Source organism: Electrophorus electricus, chromosome 8 (genome assembly GCF_041902795.1).
Source record: "Electrophorus electricus isolate QZ-2024a chromosome 8, ASM4190279v1, whole genome shotgun sequence".
NCBI lineage: Eukaryota > Metazoa > Chordata > Actinopteri > Gymnotiformes > Gymnotidae > Electrophorus > Electrophorus electricus.
In genome coordinates this window covers 31,023,794-31,045,195 of record NC_137504.1, presented here as the reverse complement: position 1 = coordinate 31,045,195, position 21,402 = coordinate 31,023,794, and the positions used below count along the sequence as shown (strand labels likewise).

The 21,402-nt window shown below is 39.1% G+C and overlaps 14 non-coding genes across 14 annotated transcripts; all 14 read right to left on the bottom strand.

The window, feature by feature from the left end:
- Positions 1–3,839: 3,839 nt before the first annotated feature.
- trnat-agu (transfer RNA threonine (anticodon AGU)) lies at positions 3,840–3,913 on the bottom strand. The gene has a single exon. It is a non-coding gene; the product is annotated as a tRNA-Thr (tRNA).
- A 1,783-nt stretch (positions 3,914–5,696) lies between these two features.
- On the bottom strand, positions 5,697–5,786 carry trnar-ucu (transfer RNA arginine (anticodon UCU)). Its single transcript is given in 2 exon segments — positions 5,697–5,732; positions 5,750–5,786. It is a non-coding gene; the product is annotated as a tRNA-Arg (tRNA).
- A 613-nt stretch (positions 5,787–6,399) lies between these two features.
- trnat-agu (transfer RNA threonine (anticodon AGU)) lies at positions 6,400–6,473 on the bottom strand. The gene has a single exon. It is a non-coding gene; the product is annotated as a tRNA-Thr (tRNA).
- Positions 6,474–8,256: 1,783 nt separating this feature from the next.
- trnar-ucu (transfer RNA arginine (anticodon UCU)) lies at positions 8,257–8,346 on the bottom strand. The gene is given in 2 exon segments: positions 8,257–8,292; positions 8,310–8,346. It is a non-coding gene; the product is annotated as a tRNA-Arg (tRNA).
- A 613-nt stretch (positions 8,347–8,959) lies between these two features.
- On the bottom strand, positions 8,960–9,033 carry trnat-agu (transfer RNA threonine (anticodon AGU)). The gene has a single exon. It is a non-coding gene; the product is annotated as a tRNA-Thr (tRNA).
- Positions 9,034–10,816: 1,783 nt separating this feature from the next.
- trnar-ucu (transfer RNA arginine (anticodon UCU)) lies at positions 10,817–10,906 on the bottom strand. The gene is given in 2 exon segments: positions 10,817–10,852; positions 10,870–10,906. It is a non-coding gene; the product is annotated as a tRNA-Arg (tRNA).
- Positions 10,907–11,519: 613 nt separating this feature from the next.
- trnat-agu (transfer RNA threonine (anticodon AGU)) lies at positions 11,520–11,593 on the bottom strand. Its single transcript has one exon. It is a non-coding gene; the product is annotated as a tRNA-Thr (tRNA).
- A 1,783-nt stretch (positions 11,594–13,376) lies between these two features.
- trnar-ucu (transfer RNA arginine (anticodon UCU)) lies at positions 13,377–13,466 on the bottom strand. Its single transcript is given in 2 exon segments — positions 13,377–13,412; positions 13,430–13,466. It is a non-coding gene; the product is annotated as a tRNA-Arg (tRNA).
- A 613-nt stretch (positions 13,467–14,079) lies between these two features.
- Positions 14,080–14,153, bottom strand: trnat-agu (transfer RNA threonine (anticodon AGU)). The gene has a single exon. It is a non-coding gene; the product is annotated as a tRNA-Thr (tRNA).
- Positions 14,154–15,936: 1,783 nt separating this feature from the next.
- On the bottom strand, positions 15,937–16,026 carry trnar-ucu (transfer RNA arginine (anticodon UCU)). The gene is given in 2 exon segments: positions 15,937–15,972; positions 15,990–16,026. It is a non-coding gene; the product is annotated as a tRNA-Arg (tRNA).
- Positions 16,027–16,639: 613 nt separating this feature from the next.
- On the bottom strand, positions 16,640–16,713 carry trnat-agu (transfer RNA threonine (anticodon AGU)). The gene has a single exon. It is a non-coding gene; the product is annotated as a tRNA-Thr (tRNA).
- A 1,783-nt stretch (positions 16,714–18,496) lies between these two features.
- trnar-ucu (transfer RNA arginine (anticodon UCU)) lies at positions 18,497–18,586 on the bottom strand. Its single transcript is given in 2 exon segments — positions 18,497–18,532; positions 18,550–18,586. It is a non-coding gene; the product is annotated as a tRNA-Arg (tRNA).
- Positions 18,587–19,199: 613 nt separating this feature from the next.
- Positions 19,200–19,273, bottom strand: trnat-agu (transfer RNA threonine (anticodon AGU)). The gene has a single exon. It is a non-coding gene; the product is annotated as a tRNA-Thr (tRNA).
- A 1,926-nt stretch (positions 19,274–21,199) lies between these two features.
- On the bottom strand, positions 21,200–21,273 carry trnat-agu (transfer RNA threonine (anticodon AGU)). Its single transcript has one exon. It is a non-coding gene; the product is annotated as a tRNA-Thr (tRNA).
- Positions 21,274–21,402: the final 129 nt, after the last annotated feature.

Below are 21,402 nucleotides of genomic sequence, written 5' to 3'. Positions count from 1 at the left end.
GCCAGCATATTCGCTACTTCATTAGGCAGGTACTGGTTCTTAGAGAAAACAAGCCATAAGAGACCCACAGAAAAATGAAAGAATGACATACACGTGTTAAACTTTGTCAGACAACAGTGGGAGTAGCAAGGAACAACAGCTTTCAAGGTCCTCCAGAAGAGATACGACTGGTGGAACTCAAACCCACAGCCTTTGACTGATTTCGAATTTGAGCCTAGAAGCCCAACGCACTATTCATTGTGCCAACCAGCCTAGAAAACTTAGTTTTTGACACTCATTCAAAAAAACTCATTTGGATTTTGTGCAAATGTCACAGAATCTACCCATAGCATTAAATCAGAGAATAGGCTGTGACAGCATTCGAAAGCCAGGCAAGTAGACTTTCAAACATCTCATGTCAATGCTAACCTGAATGATGAATTTTGCCTGATATATACTCATATTGGCTGTTGACTTGAAGGAGCATTCAGAACCCTGGTGCATATTGGTGTTAAGCAACACATTTATGAAATACCACAATACAAATAAATAAATCAAATCGTATCTGCACCTATATAAAAAACTCACAATGCCTCAGAATGCCACATCCTGTAAAGTGTTTCCATAAGGTAAAGGTAACACTGGAATTGGAACATAGGACCTCCCATTTACTACACAGGTATGAAGGCAAGTTAAGTCACAGTACACTTTTGATCAAGACAATGCAGGGTCTTTGATGAGTACTTTCACCTTCAACAATGGCAGCAAATGCAAGTTTTCGATTGAAACCAGTGCAGAAAAACTCATTTGAGATACTACAAACTCATTTGTAGATACTGTGAAAATGTCACAGTATCTACCCATAGCATTAAAAAAGAGAATATGTTAAGCAACACCTTTATGCAATAGCACAATACAAATAAATAAATCAAATCGTATCTGCACCAATAACAAAAACTCACAATTATTTCCAATTTGACAGTGTGCTAGCATGTCCCTCTCTTTGCTAACCTAATGACTTGGAGAAAGCTGTTACTGGTTCAACGAGAAAGCATGCCATAAGAGACCTATAGGAAAGTTAAAAATTAAAAGTCTGAGATGAATTTGACAAACAAATAGGAAAGCAAGCATTGGAAATCTATGAGTAGACTTGTCGACAGGCACTCTCTCTGTAATTGACTGACACTTGTTAAACATTGCCAGGTACATTCAGAACCCTGGTGCACAATGGTGTTAAGCAACACATTTATGCAATAGCACAATACAAATAAATAAATCAAATCGTATCTGCACCTATATAAAAAACTCACAATGCCTCAGAATGCCACATCCTGTAAAGTGTTTCCATAAGGTAAATGTAACACTGGAATTTGAACATAGGACCTCGCATTTACTACACAGGTATGAAGACCAGTTAAGTCACATTACACTTTTGATCAAGACAATGCAGGGTCTTTGATGAGTACTTTCACCTTCAACAATGGCAGCAAATGCACGTTTTTGATTGAAACCAGTGCAGAAAAACTCATTTGGATTTTGTGCAAATGTCACAGAATCTACCCATAGCATTAAATCACACAAAAGGTTGTGACAGCATTCGAAAGCCAGGCATATAGACTTTCACCCATATCATGTAAACACCAACCTGAATGATAAATTTTGCATGATATATACTCATATTGGCTGTTGACTTGAAGGAGCATTCAGAACCCTGGTGCATATTGGTGTTAAGCAACACATTTATGCAATAGCACAATACAAATAAATAAATCAAATCGCATCTGCACCTATATAAAAAACTCACAATTATTTGGCAATTTGACAGTGTGCTAGGACGTCCCTCTCTTTGCTAACCTTTTTCAAAATTAAAAAACATGTAGTAAAGCAAGCATCGGAAATCAATGAGTACACTTGTCGACAGGCAGTCTCTCTGTAATTGATTTACACTTGTTAAACATTACCAGGCACTGGTGGTATTATCAAGGAACAAGGAATTTCAAGTTCCTCCAGAAAAGCAGCATCTCTGGTGGCACAACCTTTAAAGCTGAGTCTGGAAGTCAAATGATCTACTCATTGCACCACAGAGGCTATGTGAGACAAAGTTTGCAGTGTCAATTGGCACTCTGAGCCTTAGCTTCATGCCCTAGCAGATTTTTTCACAGAGCAATGGCACAGTTGAAATTTGAATGCTGGACTTAATGTTTAAGAGGCAGGCACTATCATAAGCTAAGATCACCCACACTGTTATAGGGAGTATCACTGTGTCTTTGATGTGCCCTTTCCCCCTCCATACTTGCAACGAAGGACACCTAAATTTTGAGCATTCACTTGCATGTTGGGCAAATGCTACAACATCTACTATTAATGGTAACTCATGGAAAAAGCAGTGATATGTTGCATTAGTCTTTCAACTCTAATAAGTCTGCGGGCTTGAAGGACGGTTCAAACCATTGCTATTAATCAAGACAATTATGTATTAGCAACACAAAAAAAAAAACAAGCAAAGTGTTTCTCCACATATGTAATGAACTGACATTGAATTGGCAATTCGAAAATATGCTGACAGCATATTTGTTACTTTATTAGGGATCTGCTGGTACTTTGAGAAAACAAGCCACAAGCGACCTACAGCAAACTAACATAAACTTGTTATATTTTGCAACACAAGTGTGGGATTAGCAAGAAACAAGGGATTTCACGATCCGCCAGAAAAAAGCTGACTCTGGTGGGACTCGAACCCACAATCTTTGAATGGCTTCTAATCCTAACCTAGAAGTCCAATGCGCTATCCATGGACTGTCATTCATGATTGTGAACCTGAACGTTACATTCTATAAAGTGTTTCCGTAAGGTAAAGGTAACACTGGAACTTGAACATAGGACCTCCCATTTAATACACAAGTGTGATGACCTGTTAAGTGACAGCACACTTTTGATCAAGACAATGCAGGATCTTTGATGAGTACGTTCACCTTCAATACAGGCAAGAAACGCAAGTTTTCCAGTGAAACCAGTGCAGAAAAACTCATTTGGATTTTGTGCAAATGTCACAGAATCTACCCATAGCATTAAATCAGAAAAAAATGCTGTGACAGCATTCGAAAGCCAGGCAAGTAGACTTTCATGCATCTCATGTAAATACCAACCTTAATGATTAATATTGCCTGATATATACTAATATTGCCTTTTTACTTGAAGGAGCATTTAGAACCCTGGTGCACATTGGTGTTAAGTATCACATGTATGTAATAGCACAATACAAATAAATAAATCAAATCGTATCTGCACCAATATAAAAAACTCACAATTATTTGTTAATTTGACTGTGTGCTAACACGTCCCGCTCTTTGCTAACCTAATGACTTGGAGAAAGAGCAATTACTGTTTCAAAGAGAAAGCATGCCATAAGAGACCTATAGGAAAGTTAAAAATTAAAAGGCTGAGATGAGTAGACTTGTCAATAGGCACTCTCTTTGTAATTGATTTACAATTGATAATCATTGCCAGGCACTGGCGGTATTAGCAAGGAACAAGGAAAAGTAGCAACTCTGCTGGCACAACCTTTAAAGCTGAGTCTGGCAGTCAAATGGCCGACTCATTACACCAGAGAGGCTAGGTAAGACAGAGGTCGCACTGTCAATACATGCCCTAGCAGATTTTTCCACAGAGCAATGGCACAGATAAAATTTGAATGCTGCACCTAATATTTAAGAGGCATGCATTATCATAATCTAAGATCTCCCACCCTGTTATAGGGAGTATCACTGTGTGTTTGATGTGCCCTCTCCATACTTGCAACTAAGGTCACCTGAATTGTGAGCATGAATATGGAGTCCTAAAAAAGATTACCATGATGTAAGAGGTACCGCTGGGAGTTGAACCCAGGACTTCCTGTTTACTAGACAGGCGCTATGACCAGCTAAGCCACGGCACCTTCTCGATGAGCTGGTTGAACAAATTGCAACAAATACAAGTTTCCGATTGACTGCCATGCAGAAAAATTCATTTGCATGTTGGGCAAACGTTACAGCATCTACCATTAACTGTAAATCATTTAAAAAGCAGTGACATATTGCATTAGTCTCTCAGCTCTAATTAATCTGCAGACTTGAAGGAGGTTTCAAACCATTGGTATTAATCAAGACAATTATGTATTAGCAGCACAAAAAAAATCAAGCAAAGTGTTTCTGCACATATCTAAAAAACTGACAAGTAATTGGTAACTCCAAAATATGCTGCCAGCATATTTGCTACTTTATTAGGCAGGTACTGGTTCTTAGAGAAAACAAGCCATAAGAGACCCACAGAAAAATGAAAGAATGACATACACGTGTTAAACTTTGTCAGACAACAGTGGGAGTAGCAAGGAACAACAGCTTTCAAGGTCCTCCAGAAGAGATACGACTGGTGGAACTCAAACCCACAGCCTTTGAATGATTTCGAATTTGAGCCTAGAAGCCCAACGCACTATTCATTGTGCCAACCAGCCTAGAAAACTTAGTTTTTGACACTCATTCAAAAAAACTAATTTGGATTTTGTGCAAATGTCACAGAATCTACCCATAGCATTAAATCAGAGAATAGGCTGTGACAGCATTCGAAAGCCAGGCAAGTAGACTTTCAAACATCTCATGTAAATGCTAACCTGAATGATGAATTTTGCCTGATATATACTCATATTGGCTGTTGACTTGAAGGAGCATTCAGAACCCTGGTGCATATTGGTGTTAAGCAACACATTTATGAAATACCACAATACAAATAAATCAAATCAAATCGCATCTGCACCTATATAAAAAACTCACAATTATTTGGCAATTTGACAGTGTGCTAGGACGTCCCTCTCTTTGCTAACCTTTTTCAAAATTAAAAAACATGTAGGAAAGCAAGCATCGGAAATCAATGAGTAGACTTGTCGACAGGCAGTCTCTCTGTAATTGATTTACACTTGTTAAACATTACCAGGCACTGGTGGTATTATCAAGGAACAAGGAATTTCAAGTTCCTCCAGAAAAGCAGCATCTCTGGTGGCACAACCTTTAAAGCTGAGTCTGGAAGTCAAATGCTCTACTCATTGCACCACAGAGGCTATGTGAGACAAAGTTTGCAGTGTCAATTGGCACTCTGAGCCTTAGCTTCATGCCCTAGCAGATTTTTTCACAGAGCAATGGCACAGTTGAAATTTGAATGCTGGACTTAATGTTTAAGAGGCAGGCACTATCATAAGCTAAGATCACCCACACTGTTATAGGGAGTATCACTGTGTCTTTGATTTGCCCTTTCCCCCTCCATACTTGCAACGAAGGACACCTAAATTTTGAGCATTCACTTGCATGTTGGGCAAATGCTACAACATCTACTATTAATGGTAACTCATGGAAAAAGCAGTGACATGTTGCATTAGTCTTTCAACTCTAATAAGTCTGCGGGCTTGAAGGACGGTTCAAACCATTGCTATTAATCAAGACAATTATGTATTAGCAACACAAAAAAAAAACAAGCAAAGTGTTTCTCCACATATGTAATGAACTGACATTGAATTGGCAATTCGAAAATATGCTGCCAGCATATTTGTTACTTTATTAGGGATCTACTGGTACTTTGAGAAAACAAGCCACAAGCGACCTACAGCAAACTAACATAAACTTGTTATATTTTGCAACACAAGTGTGGGATTAGCAAGAAACAAGGGCTTTCACGATCCGCCAGAAAAAAGCTGACTCTGGTGGGACTTGAACCCACAATCTTTGAATGGCTTCTAACCCTAACCTAGAAGTCCAATGCGCTATCCATTGCGCCACAGAGCCTAGGCATACCAGTTTTTGGACTGTCATTCATGATTGTGAACCTGAACGTTACATTCTATAAAGTGTTTCCGTAAGGTAAAGGTAACACTGGAACTTGAACATAGGACCTCCCATTTAATACACCTGTTAAGTCACAGCACACTTTTGATCAAGACAATGCAGGATCTTTGATGAGTACTTTCACCTTCAATACTGGCAAGAAACGCAAGTTTTCCAGTGAAACCAGTGCAGAAAAACTCATTTGGATTTTGTGCAAATGTCACAGAATCTACCCATAGCATTAAATCAGAAAAAAAGGCTGTGACAGCATTCGAAAGCCAGGCAAATAGACTTTCATGCATCTCATGTAAATACCAACCTTAATGATTAATATTGCCTGATATATAATAATAATACATGCCCTTGCAGATTTTTCCACAGAGCAATGGCACAGCTGAAATTTGAATGCTGCACCTAATATTTAAGAGGCATGCATTATCATAAACTAAGATCTCCCACCCTGTTATAGGGAGTATCACTGTGTCTTTGATGTGCCCTCTCCATACTTGCAACTAAGGTCACCTGAATTGTGAGTATGAATCTGGAGACCTAACAAAGATTATCATGATGTAAGAGGTACCGCTGGGAGTTGAACCCAGGACTTCCTGTTTACTAGACAGGCGCTATGACCAGCTAAGCCATGGCACCTTCTCGATGAGCTGGTTGAACAAATTGCAACAAATACAAGTTTCCGATTGACTGCCATGCAGAAAAATTCATTTGCATGTTGGGCAAACGTTACAGCATCTACCATTAACTGTAAATCATTTAAAAAGCAGTGACATATTGCATTAGTCTCTCAGCTCTAATTAATCTGCAGACTTGAAGGAGGTTTCAAACCATTGGTATTAATCAAGACAATTATGTATTAGCAGCACAAAAAAAATCAAGCAAAGTGTTTCTGCACATATCTAAAAAACTGACAAGTAATTGGTAACTCCAAAATATGCTGCCAGCATATTTGCTACTTTATTAGGCAGGTACTGGTTCTTAGAGAAAACAAGCCATAAGAGACCCACAGAAAAATGAAAGAATGACATACACGTGTTAAACTTTGTCAGACAACAGTGGGAGTAGCAAGGAACAACAGCTTTCAAGGTCCTCCAGAAGAGATACGACTGGTGGAACTCAAACCCACAGCCTTTGAATGATTTCGAATTTGAGCCTAGAAGCACAACGCACTATTCATTGTGCCAACCAGCCTAGAAAACTTAGTTTTTGACACTCATTCAAAAAAACTAATTTGGATTTTGTGCAAATGTCACAGAATCTACCCATAGCATTAAATCAGAGAATAGGCTGTGACAGCATTCGAAAGCCAGGCAAGTAGACTTTCAAACATCTCATGTAAATGCTAACCTGAATGATGAATTTTGCCTGATATATACTCATATTGGCTGTTGACTTGAAGGAGCATTCAGAACCCTGGTGCATATTGGTGTTAAGCAACACATTTATGAAATACCACAATACAAATAAATCAAATCAAATCGCATCTGCACCTATATAAAAAACTCACAATTATTTGGCAATTTGACAGTGTGCTAGGACGTCCCTCTCTTTGCTAACCTTTTTCAAAATTAAAAAACATGTAGGAAAGCAAGCATCGGAAATCAATGAGTAGACTTGTCGACAGGCAGTCTCTCTGTAATTGATTTACACTTGTTAAACATTACCAGGCACTGGTGGTATTATCAAGGAACAAGGAATTTCAAGTTCCTCCAGAAAAGCAGCATCTCTGGTGGCACAACCTTTAAAGCTGAGTCTGGAAGTCAAATGCTCTACTCATTGCACCACAGAGGCTATGTGAGACAAAGTTTGCAGTGTCAATTGGCACTCTGAGCCTTAGCTTCATGCCCTAGCAGATTTTTTCACAGAGCAATGGCACAGTTGAAATTTGAATGCTGGACTTAATGTTTAAGAGGCAGGCACTATCATAAGCTAAGATCACGCACACTGTTATAGGGAGTATCACTGTGTCTTTGATGTGCCCTTTCCCCCTCCATACTTGCAACGAAGGACACCTAAATTTTGAGCATTCACTTGCATGTTGGGCAAATGCTACAACATCTACTATTAATGGTAACTCATGGAAAAAGCAGTGACATGTTGCATTAGTCTTTCAACTCTAATAAGTCTGCGGGCTTGAAGGACGGTTCAAACCATTGCTATTAATCAAGACAATTATGTATTAGCAACACAAAAAAAAAACAAGCAAAGTGTTTCTCCACATATGTAATGAACTGACATTGAATTGGCAATTCGAAAATATGCTGCCAGCATATTTGTTACTTTATTAGGGATCTACTGGTACTTTGAGAAAACAAGCCACAAGCGACCTACAGCAAACTAACATAAACTTGTTATATTTTGCAACACAAGTGTGGGATTAGCAAGAAACAAGGGCTTTCACGATCCGCCAGAAAAAAGCTGACTCTGGTGGGACTCGAACCCACAATCTTTGAATGGCTTCTAACCCTAACCTAGAAGTCCAATGCGCTATCCATTGCGCCACAGAGCCTAGGCATACCAGTTTTTGGACTGTCATTCATGATTGTGAACCTGAACGTTACATTCTATAAAGTGTTTCCGTAAGGTAAAGGTAACACTGGAACTTGAACATAGGACCTCCCATTTAATACACCTGTTAAGTCACAGCACACTTTTGATCAAGACAATGCAGGATCTTTGATGAGTACTTTCACCTTCAATACTGGCAAGAAACGCAAGTTTTCCAGTGAAACCAGTGCAGAAAAACTCATTTGGATTTTGTGCAAATGTCACAGAATCTACCCATAGCATTAAATCAGAAAAAAAGGCTGTGACAGCATTCGAAAGCCAGGCAAATAGACTTTCATGCATCTCATGTAAATACCAACCTTAATGATTAATATTGCCTGATATATAATAATAATACATGCCCTTGCAGATTTTTCCACAGAGCAATGGCACAGCTGAAATTTGAATGCTGCACCTAATATTTAAGAGGCATGCATTATCATAAACTAAGATCTCCCACCCTGTTATAGGGAGTATCACTGTGTCTTTGATGTGCCCTCTCCATACTTGCAACTAAGGTCACCTGAATTGTGAGTATGAATCTGGAGACCTAACAAAGATTATCATGATGTAAGAGGTACCGCTGGGAGTTGAACCCAGGACTTCCTGTTTACTAGACAGGCGCTATGACCAGCTAAGCCACGGCACCTTCTCGATGAGCTGGTTGAACAAATTGCAACAAATACAAGTTTCAGATTGACTGCCATGCAGAAAAATTCATTTGCATGTTGGGCAAACGTTACAGCATCTACCATTAACTGTAAATCATTTAAAAAGCAGTGACATATTGCATTAGTCTCTCAGCTCTAATTAATCTGCAGACTTGAAGGAGGTTTCAAACCATTGGTATTAATCAAGACAATTATGTATTAGCAGCACAAAAAAAATCAAGCAAAGTGTTTCTGCACATATCTAAAAAACTGACAAGTAATTGGTAACTCCAAAATATGCTGCCAGCATATTTGCTACTTTATTAGGCAGGTACTGGTTCTTAGAGAAAACAAGCCATAAGAGACCCACAGAAAAATGAAAGAATGACATACACGTGTTAAACTTTGTCAGACAACAGTGGGAGTAGCAAGGAACAACAGCTTTCAAGGTCCTCCAGAAGAGATACGACTGGTGGAACTCAAACCCACAGCCTTTGAATGATTTCGAATTTGAGCCTAGAAGCCCAACGCACTATTCATTGTGCCAACCAGCCTAGAAAACTTAGTTTTTGACACTCATTCAAAAAAACTAATTTGGATTTTGTGCAAATGTCACAGAATCTACCCATAGCATTAAATCAGAGAATAGGCTGTGACAGCATTCGAAAGCCAGGCAAGTAGACTTTCAAACATCTCATGTAAATGCTAACCTGAATGATGAATTTTGCCTGATATATACTCATATTGGCTGTTGACTTGAAGGAGCATTCAGAACCCTGGTGCATATTGGTGTTAAGCAACACATTTATGAAATACCACAATACAAATAAATCAAATCAAATCGCATCTGCACCTATATAAAAAACTCACAATTATTTGGCAATTTGACAGTGTGCTAGGACGTCCCTCTCTTTGCTAACCTTTTTCAAAATTAAAAAACATGTAGGAAAGCAAGCATCGGAAATCAATGAGTAGACTTGTCGACAGGCAGTCTCTCTGTAATTGATTTACACTTGTTAAACATTACCAGGCACTGGTGGTATTATCAAGGAACAAGGAATTTCAAGTTCCTCCAGAAAAGCAGCATCTCTGGTGGCACAACCTTTAAAGCTGAGTCTGGAAGTCAAATGCTCTACTCATTGCACCACAGAGGCTATGTGAGACAAAGTTTGCAGTGTCAATTGGCACTCTGAGCCTTAGCTTCATGCCCTAGCAGATTTTTTCACAGAGCAATGGCACAGTTGAAATTTGAATGCTGGACTTAATGTTTAAGAGGCAGGCACTATCATAAGCTAAGATCACGCACACTGTTATAGGGAGTATCACTGTGTCTTTGATGTGCCCTTTCCCCCTCCATACTTGCAACGAAGGACACCTAAATTTTGAGCATTCACTTGCATGTTGGGCAAATGCTACAACATCTACTATTAATGGTAACTCATGGAAAAAGCAGTGACATGTTGCATTAGTCTTTCAACTCTAATAAGTCTGCGGGCTTGAAGGACGGTTCAAACCATTGCTATTAATCAAGACAATTATGTATTAGCAACACAAAAAAAAAACAAGCAAAGTGTTTCTCCACATATGTAATGAACTGACATTGAATTGGCAATTCGAAAATATGCTGCCAGCATATTTGTTACTTTATTAGGGATCTACTGGTACTTTGAGAAAACAAGCCACAAGCGACCTACAGCAAACTAACATAAACTTGTTATATTTTGCAACACAAGTGTGGGATTAGCAAGAAACAAGGGCTTTCACGATCCGCCAGAAAAAAGCTGACTCTGGTGGGACTCGAACCCACAATCTTTGAATGGCTTCTAACCCTAACCTAGAAGTCCAATGCGCTATCCATTGCGCCACAGAGCCTAGGCATACCAGTTTTTGGACTGTCATTCATGATTGTGAACCTGAACGTTACATTCTATAAAGTGTTTCCGTAAGGTAAAGGTAACACTGGAACTTGAACATAGGACCTCCCATTTAATACACCTGTTAAGTCACAGCACACTTTTGATCAAGACAATGCAGGATCTTTGATGAGTACTTTCACCTTCAATACTGGCAAGAAACGCAAGTTTTCCAGTGAAACCAGTGCAGAAAAACTCATTTGGATTTTGTGCAAATGTCACAGAATCTACCCATAGCATTAAATCAGAAAAAAAGGCTGTGACAGCATTCGAAAGCCAGGCAAATAGACTTTCATGCATCTCATGTAAATACCAACCTTAATGATTAATATTGCCTGATATATAATAATAATACATGCCCTTGCAGATTTTTCCACAGAGCAATGGCACAGCTGAAATTTGAATGCTGCACCTAATATTTAAGAGGCATGCATTATCATAAACTAAGATCTCCCACCCTGTTATAGGGAGTATCACTGTGTCTTTGATGTGCCCTCTCCATACTTGCAACTAAGGTCACCTGAATTGTGAGTATGAATCTGGAGACCTAACAAAGATTATCATGATGTAAGAGGTACCGCTGGGAGTTGAACCCAGGACTTCCTGTTTACTAGACAGGCGCTATGACCAGCTAAGCCATGGCACCTTCTCGATGAGCTGGTTGAACAAATTGCAACAAATACAAGTTTCCGATTGACTGCCATGCAGAAAAATTCATTTGCATGTTGGGCAAACGTTACAGCATCTACCATTAACTGTAAATCATTTAAAAAGCAGTGACATATTGCATTAGTCTCTCAGCTCTAATTAATCTGCAGACTTGAAGGAGGTTTCAAACCATTGGTATTAATCAAGACAATTATGTATTAGCAGCACAAAAAAAATCAAGCAAAGTGTTTCTGCACATATCTAAAAAACTGACAAGTAATTGGTAACTCCAAAATATGCTGCCAGCATATTTGCTACTTTATTAGGCAGGTACTGGTTCTTAGAGAAAACAAGCCATAAGAGACCCACAGAAAAATGAAAGAATGACATACACGTGTTAAACTTTGTCAGACAACAGTGGGAGTAGCAAGGAACAACAGCTTTCAAGGTCCTCCAGAAGAGATACGACTGGTGGAACTCAAACCCACAGCCTTTGAATGATTTCGAATTTGAGCCTAGAAGCCCAACGCACTATTCATTGTGCCAACCAGCCTAGAAAACTTAGTTTTTGACACTCATTCAAAAAAACTAATTTGGATTTTGTGCAAATGTCACAGAATCTACCCATAGCATTAAATCAGAGAATAGGCTGTGACAGCATTCGAAAGCCAGGCAAGTAGACTTTCAAACATCTCATGTAAATGCTAACCTGAATGATGAATTTTGCCTGATATATACTCATATTGGCTGTTGACTTGAAGGAGCATTCAGAACCCTGGTGCATATTGGTGTTAAGCAACACATTTATGAAATACCACAATACAAATAAATCAAATCAAATCGCATCTGCACCTATATAAAAAACTCACAATTATTTGGCAATTTGACAGTGTGCTAGGACGTCCCTCTCTTTGCTAACCTTTTTCAAAATTAAAAAACATGTAGGAAAGCAAGCATCGGAAATCAATGAGTAGACTTGTCGACAGGCAGTCTCTCTGTAATTGATTTACACTTGTTAAACATTACCAGGCACTGGTGGTATTATCAAGGAACAAGGAATTTCAAGTTCCTCCAGAAAAGCAGCATCTCTGGTGGCACAACCTTTAAAGCTGAGTCTGGAAGTCAAATGCTCTACTCATTGCACCACAGAGGCTATGTGAGACAAAGTTTGCAGTGTCAATTGGCACTCTGAGCCTTAGCTTCATGCCCTAGCAGATTTTTTCACAGAGCAATGGCACAGTTGAAATTTGAATGCTGGACTTAATGTTTAAGAGGCAGGCACTATCATAAGCTAAGATCACGCACACTGTTATAGGGAGTATCACTGTGTCTTTGATGTGCCCTTTCCCCCTCCATACTTGCAACGAAGGACACCTAAATTTTGAGCATTCACTTGCATGTTGGGCAAATGCTACAACATCTACTATTAATGGTAACTCATGGAAAAAGCAGTGACATGTTGCATTAGTCTTTCAACTCTAATAAGTCTGCGGGCTTGAAGGACGGTTCAAACCATTGCTATTAATCAAGACAATTATGTATTAGCAACACAAAAAAAAAACAAGCAAAGTGTTTCTCCACATATGTAATGAACTGACATTGAATTGGCAATTCGAAAATATGCTGCCAGCATATTTGTTACTTTATTAGGGATCTACTGGTACTTTGAGAAAACAAGCCACAAGCGACCTACAGCAAACTAACATAAACTTGTTATATTTTGCAACACAAGTGTGGGATTAGCAAGAAACAAGGGCTTTCACGATCCGCCAGAAAAAAGCTGACTCTGGTGGGACTCGAACCCACAATCTTTGAATGGCTTCTAACCCTAACCTAGAAGTCCAATGCGCTATCCATTGCGCCACAGAGCCTAGGCATATCAGTTTTTGGACTGTCATTCATGATTGTGAACCTGAACGTTACATTCTATAACGTGTTTCCCTAAGGTAAAGGTAACACTGGAACTTGAACATAGGACCTCCCATTTAATACACCTGTTAAGTCACAGCACACTTTTGATCAAGACAATGCAGGATCTTTGATGAGTACTTTCACCTTCAATACTGGCAAGAAACGCAAGTTTTCCAGTGAAACCAGTGCAGAAAAACTCATTTGGATTTTGTGCAAATGTCACAGAATCTACCCATAGCATTAAATCAGAAAAAAAGGCTGTGACAGCATTCGAAAGCCAGGCAAATAGACTTTCATGCATCTCATGTAAATACCAACCTTAATGATTAATATTGCCTGATATATAATAATAATACATGCCCTTGCAGATTTTTCCACAGAGCAATGGCACAGCTGAAATTTGAATGCTGCACCTAATATTTAAGAGGCATGCATTATCATAAACTAAGATCTCCCACCCTGTTATAGGGAGTATCACTGTGTCTTTGATGTGCCCTCTCCATACTTGCAACTAAGGTCACCTGAATTGTGAGTATGAATCTGGAGACCTAACAAAGATTATCATGATGTAAGAGGTACCGCTGGGAGTTGAACCCAGGACTTCCTGTTTACTAGACAGGCGCTATGACCAGCTAAGCCACGGCACCTTCTCGATGAGCTGGTTGAACAAATTGCAACAAATACAAGTTTCCGATTGACTGCCATGCAGAAAAATTCATTTGCATGTTGGGCAAACGTTACAGCATCTACCATTAACTGTAAATCATTTAAAAAGCAGTGACATATTGCATTAGTCTCTCAGCTCTAATTAATCTGCAGACTTGAAGGAGGTTTCAAACCATTGGTATTAATCAAGACAATTATGTATTAGCAGCACAAAAAAAATCAAGCAAAGTGTTTCTGCACATATCTAAAAAACTGACAAGTAATTGGTAACTCCAAAATATGCTGCCAGCATATTTGCTACTTTATTAGGCAGGTACTGGTTCTTAGAGAAAACAAGCCATAAGAGACCCACAGAAAAATGAAAGAATGACATACACGTGTTAAACTTTGTCAGACAACAGTGGGAGTAGCAAGGAACAACAGCTTTCAAGGTCCTCCAGAAGAGATACGACTGGTGGAACTCAAACCCACAGCCTTTGAATGATTTCGAATTTGAGCCTAGAAGCCCAACGCACTATTCATTGTGCCAACCAGCCTAGAAAACTTAGTTTTTGACACTCATTCAAAAAAACTAATTTGGATTTTGTGCAAATGTCACAGAATCTACCCATAGCATTAAATCAGAGAATAGGCTGTGACAGCATTCGAAAGCCAGGCAAGTAGACTTTCAAACATCTCATGTAAATGCTAACCTGAATGATGAATTTTGCCTGATATATACTCATATTGGCTGTTGACTTGAAGGAGCATTCAGAACCCTGGTGCATATTGGTGTTAAGCAACACATTTATGAAATACCACAATACAAATAAATCAAATCAAATCGCATCTGCACCTATATAAAAAACTCACAATTATTTGGCAATTTGACAGTGTGCTAGGACGTCCCTCTCTTTGCTAACCTTTTTCAAAATTAAAAAACATGTAGGAAAGCAAGCATCGGAAATCAATGAGTAGACTTGTCGACAGGCAGTCTCTCTGTAATTGATTTACACTTGTTAAACATTACCAGGCACTGGTGGTATTATCAAGGAACAAGGAATTTCAAGTTCCTCCAGAAAAGCAGCATCTCTGGTGGCACAACCTTTAAAGCTGAGTCTGGAAGTCAAATGCTCTACTCATTGCACCACAGAGGCTATGTGAGACAAAGTTTGCAGTGTCAATTGGCACTCTGAGCCTTAGCTTCATGCCCTAGCAGATTTTTTCACAGAGCAATGGCACAGTTGAAATTTGAATGCTGGACTTAATGTTTAAGAGGCAGGCACTATCATAAGCTAAGATCACGCACACTGTTATAGGGAGTATCACTGTGTCTTTGATGTGCCCTTTCCCCCTCCATACTTGCAACGAAGGACACCTAAATTTTGAGCATTCACTTGCATGTTGGGCAAATGCTACAACATCTACTATTAATGGTAACTCATGGAAAAAGCAGTGACATGTTGCATTAGTCTTTCAACTCTAATAAGTCTGCGGGCTTGAAGGACGGTTCAAACCATTGCTATTAATCAAGACAATTATGTATTAGCAACACAAAAAAAAAACAAGCAAAGTGTTTCTCCACATATGTAATGAACTGACATTGAATTGGCAATTCGAAAATATGCTGCCAGCATATTTGTTACTTTATTAGGGATCTACTGGTACTTTGAGAAAACAAGCCACAAGCGACCTACAGCAAACTAACATAAACTTGTTATATTTTGCAACACAAGTGTGGGATTAGCAAGAAACAAGGGCTTTCACGATCCGCCAGAAAAAAGCTGACTCTGGTGGGACTCGAACCCACAATCTTTGAATGGCTTCTAACCCTAACCTAGAAGTCCAATGCGCTATCCATTGCGCCACAGAGCCTAGGCATATCAGTTTTTGGACTGTCATTCATGATTGTGAACCTGAACGTTACATTCTATAACGTGTTTCCCTAAGGTAAAGGTAACACTGGAACTTGAACATAGGACCTCCCATTTAATACACCTGTTAAGTCACAGCACACTTTTGATCAAGACAATGCAGGATCTTTGATGAGTACTTTCACCTTCAATACTGGCAAGAAACGCAAGTTTTCCAGTGAAACCAGTGCAGAAAAACTCATTTGGATTTTGTGCAAATGTCACAGAATCTACCCATAGCATTAAATCAGAAAAAAAGGCTGTGACAGCATTCGAAAGCCAGGCAAATAGACTTTCATGCATCTCATGTAAATACCAACCTTAATGATTAATATTGCCTGATATATAATAATAATACATGCCCTTGCAGATTTTTCCACAGAGCAATGGCACAGCTGAAATTTGAATGCTGCACCTAATATTTAAGAGGCATGCATTATCATAAACTAAGATCTCCCACCCTGTTATAGGGAGTATCACTGTGTCTTTGATGTGCCCTCTCCATACTTGCAACTAAGGTCACCTGAATTGTGAGTATGAATCTGGAGACCTAACAAAGATTATCATGATGTAAGAGGTACCGCTGGGAGTTGAACCCAGGACTTCCTGTTTACTAGACAGGCGCTATGACCAGCTAAGCCACGGCACCTTCTCGATGAGCTGGTTGAACAAATTGCAACAAATACAAGTTTCCGATTGACTGCCATGCAGAAAAATTCATTTGCATGTTGGGCAAACGTTACAGCATCTACCATTAACTGTAAATCATTTAAAAAGCAGTGACATATTGCATTAGTCTCTCAGCTCTAATTAATCTGCAGACTTGAAGGAGGTTTCAAACCATTGGTATTAATCAAGACAATTATGTATTAGCAGCACAAAAAAAATCAAGCAAAGTGTTTCTGCACATATCTAAAAAACTGACAAGTAATTGGTAACTCCAAAATATGCTGCCAGCATATTTGCTACTTTATTAGGCAGGTACTGGTTCTTAGAGAAAACAAGCCATAAGAGACCCACAGAAAAATGAAAGAATGACATACACGTGTTAAACTTTGTCAGACAACAGTGGGAGTAGCAAGGAACAACAGCTTTCAAGGTCCTCCAGAAGAGATACGACTGGTGGAACTCAAACCCACAGCCTTTGAATGATTTCGAATTTGAGCCTAGAAGCCCAACGCACTATTCATTGTGCCAACCAGCCTAGAAAACTTAGTTTTTGACACTCATTCAAAAAAACTAATTTGGATTTTGTGCAAATGTCACAGAATCTACCCATAGCATTAAATCAGAGAATAGGCTGTGACAGCATTCGAAAGCCAGGCAAGTAGACTTTCAAACATCTCATGTAAATGCTAACCTGAATGATGAATTTTGCCTGATATATACTCATATTGGCTGTTGACTTGAAGGAGCATTCAGAACCCTGGTGCATATTGGTGTTAAGCAACACATTTATGAAATACCACAATACAAATAAATCAAATCAAATCGCATCTGCACCTATATAAAAAACTCACAATTATTTGGCAATTTGACAGTGTGCTAGGACGTCCCTCTCTTTGCTAACCTTTTTCAAAATTAAAAAACATGTAGGAAAGCAAGCATCGGAAATCAATGAGTAGACTTGTCGACAGGCAGTCTCTCTGTAATTGATTTACACTTGTTAAACATTACCAGGCACTGGTGGTATTATCAAGGAACAAGGAATTTCAAGTTCCTCCAGAAAAGCAGCATCTCTGGTGGCACAACCTTTAAAGCTGAGTCTGGAAGTCAAATGCTCTACTCATTGCACCACAGAGGCTATGTGAGACAAAGTTTGCAGTGTCAATTGGCACTCTGAGCCTTAGCTTCATGCCCTAGCAGATTTTTTCACAGAGCAATGGCACAGTTGAAATTTGAATGCTGGACTTAATGTTTAAGAGGCAGGCACTATCATAAGCTAAGATCACCCACACTGTTATAGGGAGTATCACTGTGTCTTTGATGTGCCCTTTCCCCCTCCATACTTGCAACGAAGGACACCTAAATTTTGAGCATTCACTTGCATGTTGGGCAAATGCTACAACATCTACTATTAATGGTAACTCATGGAAAAAGCAGTGACATGTTGCATTAGTCTTTCAACTCTAATAAGTCTGCGGGCTTGAAGGACGGTTCAAACCATTGCTATTAATCAAGACAATTATGTATTAGCAACACAAAAAAAAAACAAGCAAAGTGTTTCTCCACATATGTAATGAACTGACATTGAATTGGCAATTCGAAAATATGCTGCCAGCATATTTGTTACTTTATTAGGGATCTACTGGTACTTTGAGAAAACAAGCCACAAGCGACCTACAGCAAACTAACATAAACTTGTTATATTTTGCAACACAAGTGTGGGATTAGCAAGAAACAAGGGCTTTCACGATCCGCCAGAAAAAAGCTGACTCTGGTGGGACTCGAACCCACAATCTTTGAATGGCTTCTAACCCTAACCTAGAAGTCCAATGCGCTATCCATTGCGCCACAGAGCCTAGGCATATCAGTTTTTGGACTGTCATTCATGATTGTGAACCTGAACGTTACATTCTATAACGTGTTTCCCTAAGGTAAAGGTAACACTGGAACTTGAACATAGGACCTCCCATTTAATACACCTGTTAAGTCACAGCACACTTTTGATCAAGACAATGCAGGATCTTTGATGAGTACTTTCACCTTCAATACTGGCAAGAAACGCAAGTTTTCCAGTGAAACCAGTGCAGAAAAACTCATTTGGATTTTGTGCAAATGTCACAGAATCTACCCATAGCATTAAATCAGAAAAAAAGGCTGTGACAGCATTCGAAAGCCAGGCAAATAGACTTTGATGCATCTCATGTAAATACCAACCTTAATGATTAATATTGCCTGATATATAATAATAATACATGCCCTTGCAGATTTTTCCACAGAGCAATGGCACAGCTGAAATTTGAATGCTGCACCTAATATTTAAGAGGCATGCATTATCATAAACTAAGATCTCCCACCCTGTTATAGGGAGTATCACTGTGTCTTTGATGTGCCCTCTCCATACTTGCAACTAAGGTCACCTGAATTGTGAGTATGAATCTGGAGACCTAACAAAGATTATCATGATGTAAGAGGTACCGCTGGGAGTTGAACCCAGGACTTCCTGTTTACTAGACAGGCGCTATGACCAGCTAAGCCACGGCACCTTCTCGATGCGCTGGTTGAACAAATTGCAACAAATACAAGTTTCCGATTGACTGCCATGCAGAAAAATTCATTTGCATGTTGGGCAAACGTTACAGCATCTACCATTAACTGTAAATCATTTAAAAAGCAGTGACATATTGCATTAGTCTCTCAGCTCTAATTAATCTGCAGACTTGAAGGAGGTTTCAAACCATTGGTATTAATCAAGACAATTATGTATTAGCAGCACAAAAAAAATCAAGCAAAGTGTTTCTGCACATATCTAAAAAACTGACAAGTAATTGGTAACTCCAAAATATGCTGCCAGCATATTTGCTACTTTATTAGGCAGGTACTGGTTCTTAGAGAAAACAAGCCATAAGAGACCCACAGAAAAATGAAAGAATGACATACACGTGTTAAACTTTGTCAGACAACAGTGGGAGTAGCAAGGAACAACAGCTTTCAAGGTCCTCCAGAAGAGATACGACTGGTGGAACTCAAACCCACAGCCTTTGAATGATTTCGAATTTGAGCCTAGAAGCCCAACGCACTATTCATTGTGCCAACCAGCCTAGAAAACTTAGTTTTTGACACTCATTCAAAAAAACTAATTTGGATTTTGTGCAAATGTCACAGAATCTACCCATAGCATTAAATCAGAGAATAGGCTGTGACAGCATTCGAAAGCCAGGCAAGTAGACTTTCAAACATCTCATGTAAATGCTAACCTGAATGATGAATTTTGCCTGATATATACTCATATTGGCTGTTGACTTGAAGGAGCATTCAGAACCCTGGTGCATATTGGTGTTAAGCAACACATTTATGAAATACCACAATACAAATAAATCAAATCGTATCTGCACCTATATAAAAAACTCACAATGCCTCAGAATGCCACATCCTGTAAAGTGTTTCCATAAGGTAAAGGTAACACTGGAATTTGAACATAGGACCTCCCATTTACTACACAGGTATGAAGGCAAGTTAAGTCACAGTACACTTTTGATCAAGACAATGCAGGGTCTTTGATGAGTACTTTCACCTTCAACAATGGCAGCAAATGCAAGTTTTCGATTGAAACCAGTGCAGAAAAACTCATTTGGATTTTGTGAAAATGTCACAGTATCTACCCATAGCATTAAAAAAGAGAATAGGCTGTGACAGCATTCGAAAGCCAGGCAAGTAGACTTTCACCCATCTCATGTAAATGCTAACCTGAATGATGAATTTTGCCTGATATATACTCATATTGGCTGTTGACTTGAAGGAGCATTCAGAACCCTGCTGCATATTGATGTTAAGCAACACCTTTATGCAATAGCACAATACAAATAAATAAATCAAATCGTATCTGCACCAATATCAAAAACTCACAATTATTTGGCAATTTGACTGTGTGCTAACACGTCCCTCTCTTTGCTAACCTAATGACTTGGAGAAAGAGCAGTTACTGGTTCAAAGAGAAAGCATGCCATAAGAGACCTATAGGAAAGTTAAAAATTAAAAGGCTGAGATGAGTAGACTTGTCAATAGGCACTCTCTTTGTAATTGATTTACAATTGATAATCATTGCCAGGCACTGGCGGTATTAGCAAGGAACAAGGAAAAGTAGCAACTCTGGTGGCACAACCTTTAAAGCTGAGTCTGGCAGTCAAATGGCCGACTCATTACACCAGAGAGGCTAGGTAAGACAGAGGTCGTACTGTCAATATATGCCCTAGCAGATTTTTCCACAGAGTAATGGCACAGATAAAATTTGAATGCTGCACCTAATATTTAAGAGGCATGCATTATCATAATCTAAGATCTCCCACCCTGTTATAGGGAGTATCGCTGTTTCTTTGATGTGCCCTCTCCATACTTGCAACTAATGTCACCTGAATTGTGAGCATGAATATGGAGTCCTAACAAAGATTACCATGATGTTACCATGATGTAAGAGGTACCGCTGGGAGTTGAACCCAGGACTTCCTGTTTACTAGACAGGCGCTATGACCAGCTAATCGACGGCACCCTCTCGATGAGCTGCTTGAACAAATTGCAACAAATACAAGTTTCAGATTGACTGCCATGCAGAAAAATTCATTTGCATGTTGACCAAATGTCACAGCATCTACCATTAACTGTAAATCATTTAACAAGC